Source organism: Cupressus sempervirens, chromosome 7, assembly GCF_028749045.1.
Source record: "Cupressus sempervirens isolate cs-2001-9-10 chromosome 7, ASM2874904v1, whole genome shotgun sequence".
Lineage (NCBI taxonomy): Eukaryota > Viridiplantae > Streptophyta > Pinopsida > Cupressales > Cupressaceae > Cupressus > Cupressus sempervirens.
The window spans coordinates 428,718,921-428,724,013 of NC_143124.1; the positions used below are offsets into that span (position 1 = coordinate 428,718,921).

At 36.1% G+C, this 5,093-nt stretch overlaps 1 pseudogene across 1 annotated transcript; it reads left to right on the forward strand.

Moving 5' to 3' along the window:
- Positions 1-392: 392 nt before the first annotated feature.
- On the forward strand, positions 393-2,484 carry LOC149547370 (putative UPF0481 protein At3g02645 pseudogene; annotated as a pseudogene). The gene has a single exon (XR_016353866.1). The product of XR_016353866.1 is annotated as a putative UPF0481 protein At3g02645 pseudogene (transcript).
- The last annotated feature ends 2,609 nt before the right edge of the window (positions 2,485-5,093 follow it).

Consider the following 5,093-nt stretch of genomic DNA (forward strand, 5'->3'; position numbering starts at 1 on the left):
AAGTTTACTCGTTTTGCGTGGGGAGCACGTATTGGCTTAGAATCAATGTGTCAACAAAGTAAACGAAAAAATATCCACGAAAACAAATGAAATAATCGATATCAACGCTTGCGTTTGTATTATTTTGCGTAGATAACGTGATAGAATGAATTTGGTATATCAAGTCGTGCTCATACTCCAGTAACGATGAAAAAGAAAAGGCGTTAGATTCACGCACTGAGAATACATCTATCGTTATTGCGAGGTAACAGTAACACAGAAAGTAGGCGGCTTTCAATTTTATAGTGTAGATCCACAGTGCAAAGCATTTTACACGTGAAGTTTGAGGTGTACGAATTTCTATACAATCCTACGTTTTCTTGCCCTTAAATAGAGAACCCTCTGACGCATTGTTTCACATATTGTCCAGTCTTTGCTTGTCCGTTTAACTTCACTGATCTCTTTCCTACTCTCCCTCAATCCTTGTCGAACAAGTTAATTTAATAATGGAATTGAGCTCTTCAGTTGGAATGCAGATCGATCAGGACCACTGGGTGGTTCAAATCAAGGAAGACATTCGAATGAATGGCGAAGAGGGAGAAGAAAAGGAGATGTGCATATCCATTTTCACTGTGCCCAAGGAGTTGGTGGCAGCGAAGGAGGAAGCATACGTCCCACAATGTGTCTCTATCGGGCCATATCATCACTGGAGATCGGAGCTGTCTGAAATGGAGAGATACAAAGTGGCTGCCGCTCGAAGGTTCCAGAAGAGGATTCCCGTGGACTGTGCGTTCGAGTCTCATGTAGCCGGCGAGATGAAGAAGCATGAGAGGCGGATCAGGGCGTGCTATCACAAGTATCTCGACTACACGGAGGAAGCCCTTGCCTGGCTCATGGCCTTGGACGCCTCCTTCCTGTTGGAGTGCCTGCAGTTCTACGTCAAACAGGCGGATCAGGCATCTTCACACGTTTCCTCCGATGTGAAGCAACTCGGAAGGGTTTTAGACCCGTCTGGCAGGAGCGCCACTCACAATGCAATTATGAGGGATCTGAGCATGCTTGAGAATCAGATACCGTTGTTCCTCTTGCAAAAGCTTCTGGAGATGCAGCTGGCTTCTCAGGAAAAGGCCGAGGAAAGGCTCTCAAATCTGGTAAGTCTTGCCTGTGACGAATTGTCCCCGTTTATGTTCAAGATGCCTGAGAGTTCAAAGCTGCGTATAAAAGAGCGGGCTCACATACTTGAGGTTCTATATTACTCAATTGTCCCTGCGGCGGCGCTGGACGCTTCCAGTGTAAGGGAAAACCGTGAGGAAAAGGAGGCGTTGCCGGACACGACTTACATAACAGGGGCTCTGAAAAAAGGATGGGAAGCTGTCTCTTCCCTAAACATCGGCCCTGTCCGACGTCTCACGGCGCTTCCTCGCCGTCTGCTTAAATTAAGAATCATTAAGTTTTTGATGAGATTACCCGTGCGCCTTCTTTCTGTTCTTGGTAATCTCCCAATCCTGCGCGCCTTTAAGGAACCCTTAAATATTCTCTTCGGGTCTGCGGTCACGGAGAAAGATGAGAAAACTGAATCGTCCTCTGTGGAAACTCCTCCTACACGGGATGAACTGTCGATTCCCTCGGTCTCTGCGTTATGCTCAGCGGGAGTAAAATTTCGTCCAACCGACGGAGACCTCGCCACAATTCGCTTCGACCCAGCGACTGTCACTCTTTATCTTCCGAAAGTGAAGCTGGATGCCAATTCCGAAGTGGTTCTCAGAAATCTGGTGGCCTTCGAAGCTTCGGCGGCGCCCGGTGCGATGGTCTTCACTCGCTACACAGATTTCATGAACGGCATGATCGACAAGGACGAAGATGTTCGACTGCTGGTAAATAGCAAGATCATTTGCAATCACCTGGCAAATGAAGGGAAAGTGGCAAGCCTGTGGAACAGTATGGGTGATTGTGTGAAATTGGGTAAAGTTGATTATCTGGACAAAGTTATAGCAGACATCAACAAACATTATAACAGGACATGGAGCGTGGCTGTGATAGAGTACATGAACAAATACATATTCGGTTCGTGGCAGTGTCTCACCTTTTTGGCTACTGCCATACTCTTGATACTTGCGTGTTTGCAGGCCTTTTGTTCAGTTTATGACTGCAAGAGCTGGTCGACCGACACAAAGTTTTTGCAGGGCTAGAACGGAATTTCTTTTTGCTTTAAACTAGTGTCTACCCATTTTTTTATTGTTCAAACTGAGTTTTCTGGTACAGTGCTCCATAAGGGGGAAATTCTTCTCGCGCAACTGGATACCTAAATATTTAAGGATTTGTTGTAAATTCAATTATCCAACAAATGAAATAATTGTGTACGAAGGTAGGAAATAGTGATATCACACAATTAAATACACCACCGAAAATTTTACGGTTGATCAAGGTAAAAGTTGTATTGAAAGATATCTCATGTAAATAGGAGATTACACTATATTTAATATTGAAATCTTCATTCATATTTCACTCCTCTTTTCAAGTCCTTTTTTTTGAAGTTCAAAATATCCAATCCATATACCGTATATTTTAAAAAAATAAGAGCTTCGTAGAGCTGGAGTCCCGCTTAGTGGATAAATAAGATTGTGAAGATTGTCAAATATGTACCAGAGTTTAAACAAAATGGAGCTTGTCAAAATTGAAAATAATTTAGTTTTTAATAAATCATAGATTATAAGAAGTGCATAAGTTTTTTTCATTAAAAAATAATAGAAATTTAATGTGTATACGTTCTTGTGCTCTCTTTTTTTATTAATGTGATAGTTTTAGAATTTAAGAATAGTAAAATGAACAACACTAATGGAAAAATATAAGTATCCACCTATATCTAAAAATCTTACCAAGATTTCTTTATGCATTAAATTATAATGTTGATTCTAAAACTATTAAGTATTTTTTTTCTTTACATAATAAGAGGAGATCAATGGTCCTTTTTTTCACATATTAAAAATATTCAATTATTCTCTCTATTATTCCATCAGCTTCTTTTAAGATTTTATTTAAATTCATCTGAAAATTTACAAATGCACTCACACTCTTGTATCCCATTTTGAATATTAGAGGGGTTGGTGAGAATTCAAGACTCCTAGATTTTGTTAAAGAAGAAATAAGAAATATTAGGAAACTATTATAAAAATAGTCTCATATTTGTTATTTGTTATTTGTTAAATCGCATTGAACTTATCTTTATTGACATAAATGTTGAAGACTTATTTTTGTGCATATCTTTATATTAATACTCAACAAAAATAAACATATAAAAGATTTTTTTTTTATTTCAAATAGAAACAATAAATTTTAGTTTCTAATAAATAAATAGATTATGAAATTTTTTGAACTTTTGATGTAAGTGTAGTTATTGAATTTATAATTTAGTATGTATATATAAAAGTAAAAAAATGAATATCATTAATTATTATTTTATTAATATGAATATGATAGAGTTGAAGAAACAAGAAGCTATCAATCATTTTAAAATATAATCTCATTATTTCTGCATAAGACTTGAAAAATGGTTATGAGAGGAATCTAATTAAATAAACAAATATGAAAACTCTAAAATCCCTAAACCCTAAAATTGAAATTTAGGCATAGGAATAACTCTCAACCTAAAGCTTTAAACAATGAAGATAATTTCTATTTGAAAGATTTTAAAAGTAGACAAGCCTCTTCCATACATTGTGAACTATATTTTTTTAAATCTTTTGGAGTTGTCTTCTTGTGCAAATAAACAAATTAGTAAGATAAGTTCTTAAATTGAAGCGAGATAGTCATATATTTTATAAATGGAAATAATCAAAAGAGAAATATGAAAGCTAGAAATTACAAAAGCCTCAACCTGATTTTAGTTCAAGTTCTAATCTCTACCACAACTAATTTTGCCAAAAATGGAAGTTACACATGGAGGAGGTGGAACCAACTTAGGATAGTGTGATGACATATGTCATGAGGCATGTAACATAATGCCACTCAAAACCTCTAAAATGACATGTTTGTTGCCTTTCACTTTGTCAAATGCCACCATTCTTAGTATTGTATTTTCACTTGAATTTATTTAATAAGAAAATAAAAGGATTGCCTGGAATAATGGCCACATCCAATCAAATATAAGAAAATTATATTCAAAAAATTCATTTAATGAAACATTTTAGCTAGACCATAGTATAAATGATTTTTCTTGCACACTGCACAACTATCAAAATGAAGGTTAATACCAAATAGTGAATCAAAAACTATAGTATCCACTTATAAATAGGCAGGACTAAAAATTAAGAAATGGGTTAGTTTTGTTAGAAGTTGTAATCTTTCCTTGGTATGTTTATAAACCAAGGTTAGACCTTCTTTATTTATTGTTGTAATATATTAGGATATAAGCCAAGGTATCCTAATATATTTCTTTTTTGTCCTTTTTTCCACTACATCTTATTTTGTCATCTAGTGGAATATGTGAGGACAAATATATATTGTAATTTCTAATTTTAGATTATTCCTCCTTAAGAGGAATCTCACACTTGACCTCACACACTTATGAATGGTGGCATTCATAGACATGGGAGTTACATTCCAACTCCTCTCTCTCATCTCTATTTAAGAGATGACCCTCTTCTCTCATTTAACAATGAGGGTTCTTCCTCTTCTCAAGTATTGTATGAGCCATAGCTCTCTTGCTCTCTCTCTCTCTTCCTTCTTAGGCTTTTCATGCCTCACTCATAATGTCACAAGGGGTTTTCTTTGCTTTCCCCTTTCCAAATATCTTGTCTCATGGTGTTGGAGCTTGAAGCTTTCTCTCTCCTATTTTATGGTAATATCTTTTCATGCATTTACTCACTTAGATTCTTTCCTGGTATTGTTTATTTACAGATTTCTTTTTCCATTTCTAACATGGTATCAGAGCAGTTTAATCTTTTTTTTGAGTGTTTGCATGAAGGTACGATTCGAAGGAGACTCTTGAGAGAGATTTCACTAATTTCTTCTTTAATCTTCTTAAGATGGAAGAAATTGAATTTTATTTAGATTTGGCTGGTTTACCGCCAAATCCAATTAACTTTTGTTTGCTCTAATTTGTGCAGGTTACTTCT